This window comes from Sturnus vulgaris, chromosome 7 (genome assembly GCF_052056855.1).
Source record: "Sturnus vulgaris isolate bStuVul1 chromosome 7, bStuVul1.hap1, whole genome shotgun sequence".
Taxonomy (NCBI): domain Eukaryota; kingdom Metazoa; phylum Chordata; class Aves; order Passeriformes; family Sturnidae; genus Sturnus; species Sturnus vulgaris.
The window spans coordinates 1,828,117-1,848,100 of NC_142249.1; positions in this window are offsets into that span (position 1 = coordinate 1,828,117).

A 19,984-nucleotide genomic window follows, 5' to 3' on the forward strand; every position below is an offset into this window, starting at 1 on the left:
AATTCCCATGGAATAACAGCATTCTGGGAGCTGAGGACTTGGAATCTGCCTATTTCCCTCCCAAATGTTTAGGGAATAATGGCATTCTGGGCATTGGGAAGGTTGAATCGTCATGTTGCCCTTGCAAATTCCCATGAAATAACCAATTTAATGTGTTGGGAATTTCGAATGCTCCAGTTCCTCGCCCAAATTCCAATCAACCTGTAACGAAATCATGACACTATGTGTGTGCCAAATTTAGAATCCTCCACTTCCCCTTCCAAATTCCCAACAAAACCAGGGAATAAGAGCAGTTCACTCATTGCTAATTTCAACTCCTCCTCTTCCTCTCCCAAATTTCCACCAAACTCGAATGGAAGAACGGCATTTTGTGTGTGCGAAATTTAGAATCCTCCACTTCCCCTTCCAAATTCCCATAGAATAGCTGCATTCCGGGCATGGGGATTTTCAAAACATCCATATGCCCACTTAAATTCCCACGACAACCTAGGAAAAACAGCATTCATGGTGTTGGGAATATGGTATCCGCCATTTGCACTATCCAATTCCCAGCAAAACCATGCAATTACAGCACTCTGGGCATTGGGAATTTGGAATCCTCCGGTTCCACTCCCAAATTCCAATAGAATAACAGCCTTGCAGGCATGGGGATATTGGAATCCTCGAGTTCCCTTCCAAAAAGCCCATGGAATAACGACATTCTGGGTATTGAGAATTGAGAATTTGCCCATTTCCCTCCCAGATCCCTAGGGAGTAAGACACTTCCGGGTGTCACGTATTTCGAATCCTTCAAATCCGCACCATAACAGCCATGGAATAACAGAATTCCAGGTGTCAGGAATTGAGCATCCTCCACTTCCCCTTCGAATTTCCCATGGAATCATGGCATTCTGGCTGTTGGCACTTTAGAATCTCCCATACAGCCTCCCAAATACCCAGGAAATTCACAAGGAATAACAGAATTCCAGATATCAGGAATCTATTATCCGCCAGCTCTCCACGCAATTTCCCATGGAATCATGGCATTGCTGGTGCAGGGAATCTTGACTCCTCCAGTTATCCTCCCAAATCGCCATAGAAAAATGGCATTCTGCCTGTTGGGAATTAACAATCCCCCAGAAATCCACCCCAAATCCCACCACATTCCCAAAGAAAAGCAACTTTCCAGATGTCTGCAATTTGAAATATTCCAGTTCCCCACTCAAATTCCGATGGAACAACAGCATCCCAAGTGTCAGGAATTGGGAATCCTCCAGCTTCCTGAAAAAAATTCCCATGGAATCATGGGATTCCAGGTGTGAGGAATTGAGAATGCCCCGTACAGCCTCCCAGATTCCCACCACATTCCCATGGAATAACAACATTCCAGATTTCACGAACTGAGAATCATCCTCTTCCCCTCCCAAATTCCCATGGAAACATTGCATTCGGTTTTTCTGCAATTTGGAACCCCCCAGAAGCTGTCCCAAAATCCCACCAAATTCCCATGCAATAGCGGCATTCCAAGTATCAGGAATTTAGGATACCCCATTTCCGCATCCAAATTCCCATAGAATAACGGCCTTCCGGCTATCAGGAATTTCAAATCGTCCATACGGTCTCCCAAATTCCCATGGAATAACGCATACCCAAGCATGGGGAATTGAGTTTCATCTAGTTCCATACCCCAATTCCCATGGAATAACAGCATTCTGGGAGCTGAGGACTTGGAATCTGCCTATTTCCCTCCCAAATGTTTAGGGAATAATGGCATTCTGGGCATTGGGAAGGTTGAATCGTCATGTTGCCCTTGCAAATTCCCATGAAATAACCAATTTAATGTGTTGGGAATTTCGAATGCTCCAGTTCCTCGCCCAAATTCCAATCAACCTGTAACGAAATCATGACACTATGTGTGTGCGAAATTTAGAATCCTCCACTTCCCCTTCCAAATTCCCAACAAAACCAGGGAATAAGAGCAGTTCACTCATTGCTAATTTCAACTCCTCCTCTTCCTCTCCCAAATTTCCACCAAACTCGAATGGAAGAACGGCATTATAAGTGTGGGAAATTTAGAATCCTCCACTTCCCCTTCCAAATTCCCATAGAATAGCTGCATTCCGGGCATGGGGATTTTCAAAACATCCATATGCCCACTTAAATTCCCACGACAACCTCGGAAAAACAGCATTCATGGTGTTGGGAATATGGTATCCGCCATTTGCACTATCCAATTCCCAGCAAAACCATGCAATTACAGCACTCTGGGCATTGGGAATTTGGAATCCTCCGGTTCCACTCCCAAATTCCAATAGAATAACAGCCTTGCAGGCATGGGGATATTGGAATCCTCGAGTTCCCTTCCAAAAAGCCCATGGAATAACAACATTCTGGGTATTGAGAATTGACAATTTGCCCATTTCCCTCCCAGATCCCTAGGGAGTAAGACACTTCCGGGTGTCACGTATTTCGAATCCTTCAAATCCGCACCATAACAGCCATGGAATAACAGAATTCCAGGTGTCAGGAATTGAGCATCCTCCACTTCCCCTTCGAATTTCCCATGGAATCATGGCATTCTGGCTGTTGGCACTTTAGAATCTCCCATACACCCTCCCAAATACCCAGGAAATTCACAAGGAATAACAGAATTCCAGATATCAGGAATCTATTATCCGCCAGCTCTCCACGCAATTTCCCATGGAATCATGGCATTCCTGGTGCAGGGAATCTTGACTCCTGCAGTTATCCTCCCAAATCGCCATAGAAAAATGGCATTCTGCGTGTTGGGAATTAACAATCCCCCAGAAACCCACCCCAAATCCCAGCACATTCCCAAAGAAAAGCAACTTTCCAGATGTCTGCAATTTGAAATATTCCAGTTCCCCACTCAAATTCCGATGGAACAACAGCATCCCTAGTGTCAGGAATTGGGAATCCTCCAGCTTCCTGAAAAAAATTCCCATGGAATCATGGGATTCCAGGTGTGAGCAATTGAGAATGCCCCATACAGCCTCCCAGATTCCCACCACATTCCCATGGAATAACAACATTCCAGATTTCAGGAACTGAGAATCATCCTCTTCCCCTCCCAAATTCCCATGGAAACATTGCATTCGGTTTTTCTGCAATTTGGAACCCCCCAGAAGCTGTCCCAAAATCCCACCAAATTCCCATGCAATAGCGGCATTCCAAGTATCAGGAATTTAGGATACCCCATTTCCGCATCCAAATTCCCATAGAATAACGGCCTTCCGGCTATCAGGAATTTTGAATCGTCCATACGGTCTCCCAAATTCCCATGGAATAACGCATACCCAAGCATGGGGAATTGAGTTTCATCTAGTTCCATACCCCAATTCCCATGGAATAACAGCATTCTGGGAGCTGAGGACTTGGAATCTGCCTGTTTCCCTCCCAAATGTTTAGGGAATAATGGCATTCTGGGCATTGGGAAGGTTGAATCCTCATGTTGCCCTTGCAAATTCCCATGAAATAACCAATTTAATGTGTTGGGAATTTCGAATGCTCCAGTTCCTCGCCCAAATTCCAATCAACCTGTAACGAAATCATGACACTATGTGTGTGCGAAATTTAGAATCCTCCACTTCCCCTTCCAAATTCCCAACAAAACCAGGGAATAAGAGCAGTTCACTCATTGCTAATTTCAACTCCTCCTCTTCCTCTCCCAAATTTCCACCAAACTCGAATGGAAGAACGGCATTTTGTGTGTGCGAAATTTAGAATCCTCCACTTCCCCTTCCAAATTCCCATAGAATAGCTGCATTCCGGGTATGGGGATTTTCAAAACATCCATATGCCCACTTAAATTCCCACGACAACCTCGGAAAAACAGCATTCATGGTGTTGGGAATATGGTATCCGCCATTTGCACTATCCAATTCCCAGCAAAACCATGCAATTACAGCACTCTGGGCATTGGGAATTTGGAATCCTCCGGTTCCACTCCCAAATTCCAATAGAATAACAGCCTTGCAGGCATGGGGATATTGGAATCCTCGAGTTCCCTTCCAAAAAGCCCATGGAATAACGACATTCTGGGTATTGAGAATTGAGAATTTGCCCATTTCCCTCCCAGATCCCTAGGGAGTAAGACACTTCCGGGTGTCACGTATTTCGAATCCTTCAAATCCGCACCATAACAGCCATGGAATAACAGAATTCCAGGTGTCAGGAATTGAGCATCCTCCACTTCCCCTTCGAATTTCCCATGGAATCATGGCATTCTGGCTGTTGGCACTTTAGAATCTCCCATACAGCCTCCCAAATACCCAGGAAATTCACAAGGAATAACAGAATTCCAGATATCAGGAATCTATTATCCGCCAGCTCTCCACGCAATTTCCCATGGAATCATGGCATTCCTGGTGCAGGGAATCTTGACTCCTCCAGTTATCCTCCCAAATCGCCATAGAAAAATGGCATTCTGCGTGTTGGGAATTAACAATCCCCCAGAAACCCACCCCAAATCCCACCACATTCCCAAAGAAAAGCAACTTTCCAGATGTCTGCAATTTGAAATATTCCAGTTCCCCACTCAAATTCCGATGGAACAACAGCATCCCTATTGTCAGGAATTGGGAATCCTCCAGCTTCCTGAAAAAAATTCCCATGGAATCATGGGATTCCAGGTGTGAGGAATTGAGAATGCCCCATACAGCCTCCCAGATTCCCACCACATTCCCATGGAATAACAACATTCCAGATTTCAGGAACTGAGAATCATCCTCTTCCCCTCCCAAATTCCCATGGAAACATTGCATTCGGTTTTTCTGCAATTTGGAACCCCCCAGAAGCTGTCCCAAAATCCCACCAAATTCCCATGCAATAGCGGCATTCCAAGTATCAGGAATTTAGGATACCCCATTTCCGCATCCAAATTCCCATAGAATAACGGCCTTCCGGCTATCAGGAATTTTGAATCGTCCATACGGTCTCCCAAATTCCCATAGAATAACGCATACCCAAGCATGGGGAATTGAGTTTCATCTAGTTCCATACCCCAATTCCCATGGAATAACAGCATTCTGGGAGCTGAGGACTTGGAATCTGCCTATTTCCCTCCCAAATGTTTAGGGAATAATGGCATTCTGGGCATTGGGAAGGTTGAATCGTCATGTTGCCCTTGCAAATTCCCATGAAATAACCAATTTAATGTGTTGGGAATTTCGAATGCTCCAGTTCCTCGCCCAAATTCCAATCAACCTGTAACGAAATCATGACACTATGTGTGTGCGAAATTTAGAATCCTCCACTTCCCCTTCCAAATTCCCAACAAAACCAGGGAATAAGAGCAGTTCACTCATTGCTAATTTCAATTCCTCCTCTTCCTCTCCCAAATTTCCACCAAACTCGAATGGAAGAACGGCATTATAAGTGTGGGAAATTTAGAATCCTCCACTTCCCCTTCCAAATTCCCATAGAATAGCTGCATTCCGGGCATGGGGATTTTCAAAACATCCATATGCCCACTTAAATTCCCACGACAACCTAGGAAAAACAGCATTCATGGTGTTGGGAATATGGTATCCGCCATTTGCACTATCCAATTCCCAGCAAAACCATGCAATTACAGCACTCTGGGCATTGGGAATTTGGAATCCTCCGGTTCCACTCCCAAATTCCAATAGAATAACAGCCTTGCAGGCATGGGGATATTGGAATCCTCGAGTTCCCTTCCAAAAAGCCCATGGAATAACGACATTCTGGGTATTGAGAATTGACAATTTGCCCATTTCCCTCCCAGATCCCTAGGGAGTAAGACACTTCCGGGTGTCACGTATTTCGAATCCTTCAAATCCGCACCATAACAGCCATGGAATAACAGAATTCCAGGTGTCAGGAATTGAGCATCCTCCACTTCCCCTTCGAATTTCCCATGGAATCATGGCATTCTGGCTGTTGGCACTTTAGAATCTCCCATACAGCCTCCCAAATACCCAGGAAATTCACAAGGAATAACAGAATTCCAGATATCAGGAATCTATTATCCGCCAGCTCTCCACGCAATTTCCCATGGAATCATGGCATTCCTGGTGCAGGGAATCTTGACTCCTGCAGTTATCCTCCCAAATCGCCATAGAAAAATGGCATTCTGCGTGTTGGGAATTAACAATCCCCCAGAAACCCACCCCAAATCCCACCACATTCCCAAAGAAAAGCAACTTTCCAGATGTCTGCAATTTGAAATATTCCAGTTCCCCACTCAAATTCCGATGGAACAACAGCATCCCAAGTGTCAGGAATTGGGAATGCTCCAGCTCCCTGAAAAAAATTCCCATGGAATCATGGGATTCCAGGTGTGAGGAATTGAGAATGCCCCGTACAGCCTCCCAGATTCCCACCACATTCCCATGGAATAACAACATTCCAGATTTCAGGAACTGAGAATCATCCTCTTCCCCTCCCAAATTCCCATGGAAACATTGCATTCGGTTTTTCCGCAATTTGGAACCCCCCAGAAGCTGTCCCAAAATCCCACCAAATTCCCATGCAATAGCGGCATTCCAAGTATCAGGAATTTAGGATACCCCATTTCCGCATCCAAATTCCCATAGAATAACGGCCTTCCGGCTATCAGGAATTTTGAATCGTCCATACGGTCTCCCATATTCCCATGGAATAACGCATACCCAAGCATGGGGAATTGAGTTTCATCTAGTTCCATACCCCAATTCCCATGGAATAACAGCATTCTGGGAGCGGAGGACTTGGAATCTGCCTATTTCCCTCCCAAATGTTTAGGGAATAATGGCATTCTGGGCATTGGGAAGGTTGAATCGTCATGTTGCCCTTGCAAATTCCCATGAAATAACCAATTTAATGTATTGGGAATTTCGAATGCTCCAGTTCCTCGCCCAAATTCCAATCAACCTGTAACGAAATCATGACACTATGTGTGTGCGAAATTTAGAATCCTCCACTTCCCCTTCCAAATTCCCAACAAAACCATGGAAAAAGAGCAGTTCCCTCATTGCTAATTTCAACTCCTCCTCTTCCTCTCCCAAATTTCCACCAAACTCGAATGGAAGAACGGCATTTTGTGTGTGCGAAATTTAGAATCCTCCACTTCCCCTTCCAAATTCCCATAGAATAGCTGCATTCCGGGTATGGGGATTTTCAAAACATCCATATGCCCACTTAAATTCCCACGACAACCTAGGAAAAACAGCATTCATGGTGTTGGGAATATGGTATCCGCCATTTGCACTATCCAATTCCCAGCAAAACCATGCAATTACAGCACTCTGGGCATTGGGAATTTGGAATCCTCCGGTTCCACTCCCAAATTCCAATAGAATAACAGCCTTGCAGGCATGGGGATATTGGAATCCTCGAGTTCCCTTCCAAAAAGCCCATGGAATAACGACATTCTGGGTATTGAGAATTGAGAATTTGCCCATTTCCCTCCCAGATCCCTAGGGAGTAAGACACTTCCGGGTGTCACGTATTTCGAATCCTTCAAATCCGCACCATAACAGCCATGGAATAACAGAATTCCAGGTGTCAGGAATTGAGCATCCTCCACTTCCCCTTCGAATTTCCCATGGAATCATGGCATTCTGGCTGTTGGCACTTTAGAATCACCCATACAGCCTCCCAAATACCCAGGAAATTCACAAGGAATAACAGAATTCCAGATATCAGGAATCTATTATCCGCCAGCTCTCCACGCAATTTCCCATGGAATCATGGCATTCCTGGTGCAGGGAATCTTGACTCCTGCAGTTATCCTCCCAAATCGCCATAGAAAAATGGCATTCTGCGTGTTGGGAATTAACAATCCCCCAGAAACCCACCCCAAATCCCACCACATTCCCAAAGAAAAGCAACTTTCCAGATGTCTGCATTTTGAAATATTCCAGTTCCCCACTCAAATTCCGATGGAACAACAGCATCCCTAGTGTCAGGAATTGGGAATCCTCCAGCTTCCTGAAAAAAATTCCCATGGAATCATGGGATTCCAGGTGTGAGGAATTGAGAATGCCCCGTACAGCCTCCCAGATTCCCACCACATTCCCATGGAATAACAACATTCCAGATTTCAGGAACTGAGAATCATCCTCTTCTCCTCCCAAATTCCCATGGAAACATTGCATTCGGTTTTTCTGCAATTTGGAACCCCCCAGAAGCTGTCCCAAAATCCCACCAAATTCCCATGCAATAGCGGCATTCCAAGTATCAGGAATTTAGGATACCCCATTTCCGCATCCAAATTCCCATAGAATAACGGCCTTCCGGCTATCAGGAATTTTGAATCGTCCATACGGTCTCCCATATTCCCATGGAATAACGCATACCCAAGCATGGGGAATTGAGTTTCATCTAGTTCCATACCCCAATTCCCATGGAATAACAGCATTCTGGGAGCGGAGGACTTGGAATCTGCCTGTTTCCCTCCCAAATGTTTAGGGAATAATGGCATTCTGGGCATTGGGAAGGTTGAATCGTCATGTTGCCCTTGCAAATTCCCATGAAATAACCAATTTAATGTGTTGGGAATTTCGAATGCTCCAGTTCCTCGCCCAAATTCCAATCAACCTGTAACGAAATCATGACACTATGTGTGTGCGAAATTTAGAATCCTCCACTTCCCCTTCCAAATTCCCAACAAAACCAGGGAATAAGAGCAGTTCCCTCATTGCTAATTTCAACTCCTCCTCTTCCTCTCCCAAATTTCCACCAAACTCGAATGGAAGAACGGCATTTTGTGTGTGCGAAATTTAGAATCCTCCACTTCCCCTTCCAAATTCCCATAGAATAGCTGCATTCCGGGTATGGGGATTTTCAAAACATCCATATGCCCACTTAAATTCCCACGACAACCTCGGAAAAACAGCATTCATGGTGTTGGGAATATGGTATCCGCCATTTGCACTATCCAATTCCCAGCAAAACCATGCAATGACAGCACTCTGGGCATTGGGAATTTGGAATCCTCCGGTTCCACTCCCAAATTCCAATAGAATAACAGCCTTGCAGGCATGGGGATATTGGAATCCTCGAGTTCCCTTCCAAAAAGCCCATGGAATAACGACATTCTGGGTATTGAGAATTGAGAATTTGCCCATTTCCCTCCCAGATCCCTAGGGAGTAAGACACTTCCGGGTGTCACGTATTTCGAATCCTTCAAATCCGCACCATAACAGCCATGGAATAACAGAATTCCAGGTGTCAGGAATTGAGCATCCTCCACTTCCCCTTCGAATTTCCCATGGAATCATGGCATTCTGGCTGTTGGCACTTTAGAATCTCCCATACACCCTCCCAAATACCCAGGAAATTCACAAGGAATAACAGAATTCCAGATATCAGGAATCTATTATCCGCCAGCTCTCCACGCAATTTCCCATGGAATCATGGCATTCCTGGTGCAGGGAATCTTGACTCCTCCAGTTATCCTTCCAAATCGCCATAGAAAAATGGCATTCTGCGTGTTGGGAATTAACAATCCCCCAGAAACCCACCCCAAATCCCACCACATTCCCAAAGAAAAGCAACTTTCCAGATGTCTGCAATTTGAAATATTCCAGTTCCCCACTCAAATTCCGATGGAACAACAGCATCCCAAGTGTCAGGAATTGGGAACGCTCCAGCTCCCTGAAAAAAATTCCCATGGAATCATGGGATTCCAGGTGTGAGGAATTGAGAATGCCCCATACAGCCTCCCAGATTCCCACCACATTCCCATGGAATAACAACATTCCAGATTTAAGGAACTGAGAATCATCCTCTTCCCCTCCCAAATTCCCATGGAAACATTGCATTCGGTTTTTCCGCAATTTGGAACCCCCCAGAAGCTGTCCCAAAATCCCACCAAATTCCCATGCAATAGCGGCATTCCAAGTATCAGGAATTTAGGATACCCCATTTCCGCATCCAAATTCCCATAGAATAACGGCATTCCGGCTATCAGGAATTTCGAATCGTCCATACGGTCTCCCATATTCCCATGGAATAACGCATACCCAAGCATGGGGAATTGAGTTTCATCTAGTTCCATACCCCAATTCCCATGGAATAACAGCATTCTGGGAGCTGAGGACTTGGAATCTGCCTGTTTCCCTCCCAAATGTTTAGGGAATAATGGCATTCTGGGCATTGGGAAGGTTGAATCCTCATGTTGCCCTTGCAAATTCCCATGAAATAACCAATTTAATGTGTTGGGAATTTCGAATGCTCCAGTTCCTCGCCCAAATTCCAATCAACCTGTAACGAAATCATGACACTATGTGTGTGCGAAATTTAGAATCCTCCACTTCCCCTTCCAAATTCCCAACAAAACCATAAAATAAGAGCAGTTCACTCATTGCTAATTTCAACTCCTCCTCTTCCTCTCCCAAATTTCCACCAAACTCGAATGGAAGAACGGCATTTTGTGTGTGCGAAATTTAGAATCCTCCACTTCCCCTTCCAAATTCCCATAGAATTGCTGCATTCCGAGTATGGGGATTTTCAAAACATCCATATGCCCACTTAAATTCCCACGACAACCTCGGAAAAACAGCATTCATGGTGTTGGGAATATGGTATCCGCCATTTGCACTATCCAATTCCCAGCAAAACCATGCAATTACAGCACTCTGGGCATTGGGAATTTGGAATCCTCCGGTTCCACTCCCAAATTCCAATAGAATAACAGCCTTGCAGGCATGGGGATATTGGAATCCTCGAGTTCCCTTCCAAAAAGCCCATGGAATAACGACATTCTGGGTATTGAGAATTGAGAATTTGCCCATTTCCCTCCCAGATCCCTAGGGAATAAGACACTTCCGGGTGTCACGTATTTCGAATCCTTCAAATCCGCACCATAACAGCCATGGAATAACAGAATTCCAGGTGTCAGGAATTGAGCATCCTCCACTTCCCCTTCGAATTTCCCATGGAATCATGGCATTCTGGCTGTTGGCACTTTAGAATCTCCCATACACCCTCCCAAATACCCAGGAAATTCACAAGGAATAACAGAATTCCAGATATCAGGAATCTATTATCCGCCAGCTCTCCACGCAATTTCCCATGGAATCATGGCATTCCTGGTGCAGGGAATCTTGACTCCTCCAGTTATCCTCCCAAATCGCCATAGAAAAATGGCATTCTGCGTGTTGGGAATTAACAATCCCCCAGAAACCCACCCCAAATCCCACCACATTCCCAAAGAAAAGCAACTTTCCAGATGTCTGCATTTTGAAATATTCCAGTTCCCCACTCAAATTCCGATGGAACAACAGCATCCCAAGTGTCAGGAATTGGGAATGCTCCAGCTCCCTGAAAAAAATTCCCATGGAATCATGGGATTCCAGGTGTGAGGAATAGAGAATGCCCCGTACAGCCTCCCAGATTCCCACCACATTCCCATGGAATAACAACATTCCAGATTTCAGGAACTGAGAATCATCCTCTTCCCCTCCCAAATTCCCATGGAAACATTGCATTCGGGTTTTCCGCAATTTGGAACCCCCCAGAAGCTGTCCCAAAATCCCACCAAATTCCCATGCAATAGCGGCATTCCAAGTATCAGGAATTTAGGATACCCCATTTCCGCATCCAAATTCCCATAGAATAACGGCCTTCCGGCTATCAGGAATTTTGAATCGTCCATACGGTCTCCCAAATTCCCATGGAATAACGCATACCCAAGCATGGGGAATTGAGTTTCATCTAGTTCCATACCCCAATTCCCATGGAATAACAGCATTCTGGGAGCTGAGGACTTGGAATCTGCCTGTTTCCCTCCCAAATGTTTAGGGAATAATGGCATTCTGGGCATTGGGAAGGTTGAATCGTCATGTTGCCCTTGCAAATTCCCATGAAATAACCAATTTAATGAGTTGGGAATTTCGAATGCTCCAGTTCCTCGCCCAAATTCCAATCAACCTGTAACGAAATAATGACACTATGTGTGTGCCAAATTTAGAATCCTCCACTTCCCCTTCCAAATTCCCAACAAAACCAGGGAATAAGAGCAGTTCCCTCATTGCTAATTTCAACTCCTCCTCTTCCTCTCCCAAATTTCCACCAAACTCGAATGGAAGAACGGCATTTTGTGTGTGCCAAATTTAGAATCCTCCACTTCCCCTTCCAAATTCCCATAGAATAGCTGCATTCCGGGTATGGGGATTTTCAAAACATCCATATGCCCACTTAAATTCCCACGACAACCTCGGAAAAACAGCATTCATGGTGTTGGGAATATGGTATCCGCCATTTGCACTATCCAATTCCCAGCAAAACCATGCAATTACAGCACTCTGGGCATTGGGAATTTGGAATCCTCCGGTTCCACTCCCAAATTCCAATAGAATAACAGCCTTGCAGGCATGGGGATATTGGAATCCTCGAGTTCCCTTCCAAAAAGCCCATGGAATAACGACATTCTGGGTATTGAGAATTGAGAATTTGCCCATTTCCCTCCCAGATCCCTAGGGAATAAGACACTTCCGGGTGTCACGTATTTCAAATCCTTCAAATCCGCACCATAACAGCCATGGAATAACAGAATTCCAGGTGTCAGGAATTGAGCATCCTCCACTTCCCCTTCGAATTTCCCATGGAATCATGGCATTCTGGCTGTTGGCACTTTAGAATCTCCCATACAGCCTCCCAAATACCCAGGAAATTCACAAGGAATAACAGAATTCCAGATATCAGGAATCTATTATCTGCCAGCTCTCCACGCAATTTCCCATGGAATCATGGCATTCCTGGTGCAGGGAATCTTGACTCCTCCAGTTATCCTCCCAAATCGCCATAGAAAAATGGCATTCTGCGTGTTGGGAATTAACAATCCCCCAGAAACCCACCCCAAATCCCACCACATTCCCAAAGAAAAGCAACTTTCCAGATGTCTGCATTTTGAAATATTCCAGTTCCCCACTCAAATTCCGATGGAACAACAGCATCCCTAGTGTCAGGAATTGGGAATGCTCCAGCTCCCTGAAAAAAATTCCCATGGAATCATGGGATTCCAGGTATGAGGAATTGAGAATGCCCCGTACAGCCTCCCAGATTCCCACCACATTCCCATGGAATAACAACATTCCAGATTTCAGGAACTGAGAATCATCCTCTTCCCCTCCCAAATTCCCATGGAAACATTGCATTCGGTTTTTCCGCAATTTGGAACCCCCCAGAAGCTGTCCCAAAATCCCACCAAATTCCCATGCAATAGCGGCATTCCAAGTATCAGGAATTTAGGATACCCCATTTCCGCATCCAAATTCCCATAGAATAACGGCATTCCGGCTATCAGGAATTTTGAATCGTCCATACGGTCTCCCAAATTCCCATGGAATAACGCATACCCAAGCATGGGGAATTGAGTTTCATCTAGTTCCATACCCCAATTCCCATGGAATAACAGCATTCTGGGAGCTGAGGACTTGGAATCTGCCTATTTCCCTCCCAAATGTTTAGGGAATAATGGCATTCTGGGCATTGGGAAGGTTGAATCGTCATGTTGCCCTTGCAAATTCCCATGAAATAACCAATTTAATGTGTTGGGAATTTCGAATGCTCCAGTTCCTCGCCCAAATTCCAATCAACCTGTAACGAAATCATGACACTATGTGTGTGCGAAATTTAGAATCCTCCACTTCCCCTTCCAAATTCCCAACAAAACCATAAAATAAGAGCAGTTCACTCATTGCTAATTTCAACTCCTCCTCTTCCTCTCCCAAATTTCCACCAAACTCGAATGGAAGAACGGCATTTTGTGTGTGCGAAATTTAGAATCCTCCACTTCCCCTTCCAAATTCCCATAGAATAGCTGCATTCCGGGTATGGGGATTTTCAAAACATCCATATGCCCACTTAAATTCCCACGACAACCTCGGAAAAACAGCATTCATGGTGTTGGGAATATGGTATCCGCCATTTGCACTATCCAATTCCCAGCAAAACCATGCAATTACAGCACTCTGGGCATTGGGAATTTGGAATCCTCCGGTTCCACTCCCAAATTCCAATAGAATAACAGCCTTGCAGGCATGGGGATATTGGAATCCTCGAGTTCCCTTCCAAAAAGCCCATGGAATAACGACATTCTGGGTATTGAGAATTGAGAATTTGCCCATTTCCCTCCCAGATCCCTAGGGAATAAGACACTTCCGGGTGTCACGTATTTCAAATCCTTCAAATCCGCACCATAACAGCCATGGAATAACAGAATTCCAGGTGTCAGGAATTGAGCATCCTCCACTTCCCCTTCGAATTTCCCATGGAATCATGGCATTCTGGCTGTTGGCACTTTAGAATCTCCCATACAGCCTCCCAAATACCCAGGAAATTCACAAGGAATAACAGAATTCCAGATATCAGGAATCTATTATCTGCCAGCTCTCCACGCAATTTCCCATGGAATCATGGCATTCCTGGTGCAGGGAATCTTGACTCCTCCAGTTATCCTCCCAAATCGCCATAGAAAAATGGCATTCTGTGTGTTGGGAATTAACAATCCCCCAGAAACCCACCCCAAATCCCACCACATTCCCAAAGAAAAGCAACTTTCCAGATGTCTGCAATTTGAAATATTCCAGTTCCCCACTCAAATTCCGATGGAACAACAGCATCCCTAGTGTCAGGAATTGGGAATGCTCCAGCTCCCTGAAAAAAATTCCCATGGAATCATGGGATTCCAGGTGTGAGGAATTGAGAATGCCCCATACAGCCTCCCAGATTCCCACCACATTCCCATGGAATAACAACATTCCAGATTTCACGAACTGAGAATCATCCTCTTCCCCTCCCAAATTCCCATGGAAACATTGCATTCGGTTTTTCTGCAATTTGGAACCCCCCAGAAGCTGTCCCAAAATCCCACCAAATTCCCATGCAATAGCGGCATTCCAAGTATCAGGAATTTAGGATACCCCATTTCCGCATCCAAATTCCCATAGAATAACGGCCTTCCGGCTATCAGGAATTTCGAATCGTCCATACGGTCTCCCATATTCCCATGGAATAACGCATACCCAAGCATGGGGAATTGAGTTTCATCTAGTTCCATACCCCAATTCCCATGGAATAACAGCATTCTGGGAGCTGAGGACTTGGAATCTGCCTGTTTCCCTCCCAAATGTTTAGGGAATAATGGCATTCTGGGCATTGGGAAGGTTGAATCCTCATGTTGCCCTTGCAAATTCCCATGAAATAACGAATTTAATGTGTTGGGAATTTCGAATGCTCCAGTTCCTCGCCCAAATTCCAATCAACCTGTAACGAAATCATGACACTATGTGTGTGCCAAATTTAGAATCCTCCACTTCCCCTTCCAAATTCCCAACAAAACCAGGGAATAAGAGCAGTTCACTCATTGCTAATTTCAACTCCTCCTCTTCCTCTCCCAAATTTCCACCAAACTCGAATGGAAGAACGGCATTATAAGTGTGCGAAATTTAGAATCCTCCACTTCCCCTTCCAAATTCCCATAGAATAGCTGCATTCCGGGTATGGGGATTTTCAAAACATCCATATGCCCACTTAAATTCCCACGACAACCTCGGAAAAACAGCATTCATGGTGTTGGGAATATGGTATCCGCCATTTGCACTATCCAATTCCCAGCAAAACCATGCAATTACAGCACTCTGGGCATTGGGAATTTGGAATCCTCCGGTTCCACTCCCAAATTCCAATAGAATAACAGCCTTGCAGGCATGGGGATATTGGAATCCTCGAGTTCCCTTCCAAAAAGCCCATGGAATAACGACATTCTGGGTATTGAGAATTGAGAATTTGCCCATTTCCCTCCCAGATCCCTAGGGAGTAAGACACTTCCGGGTGTCACGTATTTCGAATCCTTCAAATCCGCACCATAACAGCCATGGAATAACAGAATTCCAGGTGTCAGGAATTGAGCATCCTCCACTTCCCCTTCGAATTTCCCATGGAATCATGGCATTCTGGCTGTTGGCACTTTAGAATCTCCCATACAGCCTCCCAAATACCCAGGAAATTCACAAGGAATAACAGAATTCCAGATATCAGGAATCTATTATCCGCCAGCTCTCCACGCAATTTCCCATGGAATCATGGCATTGCTGGTGCAGGGAATCTTGACTCCTGCAGTTATCCTCCCAAATCGCCATAGAAAAATGGCATTCTGCGTGTTGGGAATTAACAATCCCCCAGAAACCCACCCCAAATCCCACCACATTCCCAAAGAAAAGCAACTTTCCAGATGTCTGCAATTTGAAATATTCCAGTTCCCCACTCAAATTCCGATGGAACAACAGCATCCCTAGTGTCAGGAATTGGGAATCCTCCAGCTTCCTGAAAAAAATTCCCATGGAATCATGGGATTCCAGGTGTGAGGAATTGAGAATGCCCCATACAGCCTCCCAGATTCCCACCACATTCCCATGGAATAACAACATTCCAGATTTCAGGAACTGAGAATCATCCTCTTCCCCTCCCAAATTCCCATGGAAACATTGCATTCGGTTTTTCTGCAATTTGGAACCCCCCAGAAGCTGTCCCTAAATCCCACCAAATTCCCATGCAATAGCGGCATTCCAAGTATCAGGAATTTAGGATACCCCATTTCCGCATCCAAATTCCCATAGAATAACGGCCTTCCGGCTATCAGGAATTTTGAATCGTCCATACGGTCTCCCAAATTCCCATAGAATAACGCATACCCAAGCATGGGGAATTGAGTTTCATCTAGTTCCATACCCCAATTCCCATGGAATAACAGCATTCTGGGAGCTGAGGACTTGGAATCTGCCTATTTCCCTCCCAAATGTTTAGGGAATAATGGCATTCTGGGCATTGGGAAGGTTGAATCGTCATGTTGCCCTTGCAAATTCCCATGAAATAACCAATTTAATGTGTTGGGAATTTCGAATGCTCCAGTTCCTCGCCCAAATTCCAATCAACCTGTAACGAAATCATGACACTATGTGTGTGCGAAATTTAGAATCCTCCACTTCCCCTTCCAAATTCCCAACAAAACCAGGGAATAAGAGCAGTTCACTCATTGCTAATTTCAATTCCTCCTCTTCCTCTCCCAAATTTCCACCAAACTCGAATGGAAGAACGGCATTATAAGTGTGGGAAATTTAGAATCCTCCACTTCCCCTTCCAAATTCCCATAGAATAGCTGCATTCCGGGCATGGGGATTTTCAAAACATCCATATGCCCACTTAAATTCCCACGACAACCTAGGAAAAACAGCATTCATGGTGTTGGGAATATGGTATCCGCCATTTGCACTATCCAATTCCCAGCAAAACCATGCAATTACAGCACTCTGGGCATTGGGAATTTGGAATCCTCCGGTTCCACTCCCAAATTCCAATAGAATAACAGCCTTGCAGGCATGGGGATATTGGAATCCTCGAGTTCCCTTCCAAAAAGCCCATGGAATAACGACATTCTGGGTATTGAGAATTGACAATTTGCCCATTTCCCTCCCAGATCCCTAGGGAGTAAGACACTTCCGGGTGTCACGTATTTCGAATCCTTCAAATCCGCACCATAACAGCCATGGAATAACAGAATTCCAGGTGTCAGGAATTGAGCATCCTCCACTTCCCCTTCGAATTTCCCATGGAATCATGGCATTCTGGCTGTTGGCACTTTAGAATCTCCCATACAGCCTCCCAAATACCCAGGAAATTCACAAGGAATAACAGAATTCCAGATATCAGGAATCTATTATCTGCCAGCTCTCCACGCAATTTCCCATGGAATCATGGCATTCCTGGTGCAGGGAATCTTGACTCCTGCAGTTATCCTCCCAAATCGCCATAGAAAAATGGCATTCTGCGTGTTGGGAATTAACAATCCCCCAGAAACCCACCCCAAATCCCACCACATTCCCAAAGAAAAGCAACTTTCCAGATGTCTGCAATTTGAAATATTCCAGTTCCCCACTCAAATTCCGATGGAACAACAGCATCCCAAGTGTCAGGAATTGGGAACGCTCCAGCTCCCTGAAAAAAATTCCCATGGAATCATGGGATTCCAGGTGTGAGGAATTGAGAATGCCCCGTACAGCCTCCCAGATTCCCACCACATTCCCATGGAATAACAACATTCCAGATTTCAGGAACTGAGAATCATCCTCTTCCCCTCCCAAATTCCCATGGAAACATTGCATTCGGTTTTTCCGCAATTTGGAACCCCCCAGAAGCTGTCCCAAAATCCCACCAAATTCCCATGCAATAGCGGCATTCCAAGTATCAGGAATTTAGGATACCCCATTTCCGCATCCAAATTCCCATAGAATAACGGCCTTCCGGCTATCAGGAATTTTGAATCGTCCATACGGTCTCCCATATTCCCATGGAATAACGCATACCCAAGCATGGGGAATTGAGTTTCATCTAGTTCCATACCCCAATTCCCATGGAATAACAGCATTCTGGGAGCGGAGGACTTGGAATCTGCCTGTTTCCCTCCCAAATGTTTAGGGAATAATGGCATTCTGGGCATTGGGAAGGTTGAATCGTCATGTTGCCCTTGCAAATTCCCATGAAATAACCAATTTAATGTGTTGGGAATTTCGAATGCTCCAGTTCCTCGCCCAAATTCCAATCAACCTGTAACGAAATCATGACACTATGTGTGTGCCAAATTTAGAATCCTCCACTTCCCCTTCCAAATTCCCAACAAAACCAGGGAATAAGAGCAGTTCCCTCATTGCTAATTTCAACTCCTCCTCTTCCTCTCCCAAATTTCCACCAAACTCGAATGGAAGAACGGCATTTTGTGTGTGCGAAATTTAGAATCCTCCACTTCCCCTTCCAAATTCCCATAGAATAGCTGCATTCCGGGTATGGGGATTTTCAAAACATCCATATGCCCACTTAAATTCCCACGACAACCTCGGAAAAACAGCATTCATGGTGTTGGGAATATGGTATCCGCCATTTGCACTATCCAATTCCCAGCAAAACCATGCAATTACAGCACTCTGGGCATTGGGAATTTGGAATCCTCCGGTTCCACTCCCAAATTCCAATAGAATAACAGCCTTGCAGGCATGGGGATATTGGAATCCTCGAGTTCCCTTCCAAAAAGCCCATGGAATAACGACATTCTGGGTATTGAGAATTGACAATTTGCCCATTTCCCTCCCAGATCCCTAGGGAGTAAGACACTTCCGGGTGTCACGTATTTCGAATCCTTCAAATCCGCACCATAACAGCCATGGAATAACAGAATTCCAGGTGTCAGGAATTGAGCATCCTCCACTTCCCCTTCGAATTTCCCATGGAATCATGGCATTCTGGCTGTTGGCACTTTAGAATCTCCCATACACCCTCCCAAATACCCAGGAAATTCACAAGGAATAACAGAATTCCAGATATCAGGAATCTATTATCCGCCAGCTCTCCACGCAATTTCCCATGGAATCATGGCATTCCTGGTGCAGGGAATCTTGACTCCTCCAGTTATCCTTCCAAATCGCCATAGAAAAATGGCATTCTGCGTGTTGGGAATTAACAATCCCCCAGAAACCCACCCCAAATCCCACCACATTCCCAAAGAAAAGCAACTTTCCAGATGTCTGCAATTTGAAATATTCCAGTTCCCCACTCAAATTCCGATGGAACAACAGCATCCCAAGTGTCAGGAATTGGGAACGCTCCAGCTCCCTGAAAAAAATTCCCATGGAATCATGGGATTCCAGGTGTGAGGAATTGAGAATGCCCCGTACAGCCTCCCAGATTCCCACCACATTCCCATGGAATAACAACATTCCAGATTTAAGGAACTGAGAATCATCCTCTTCCCCTCCCAAATTCCCATGGAAACATTGCATTCGGTTTTTCCGCAATTTGGAACCCCCCAGAAGCTGTCCCAAAATCCCACCAAATTCCCATGCAATAGCGGCATTCCAAGTATCAGGAATTTAGGATACCCCATTTCCGCATCCAAATTCCCATAGAATAACGGCATTCCGGCTATCAGGAATTTCGAATCGTCCATACGGTCTCCCATATTCCCATGGAATAACGCATACCCAAGCAT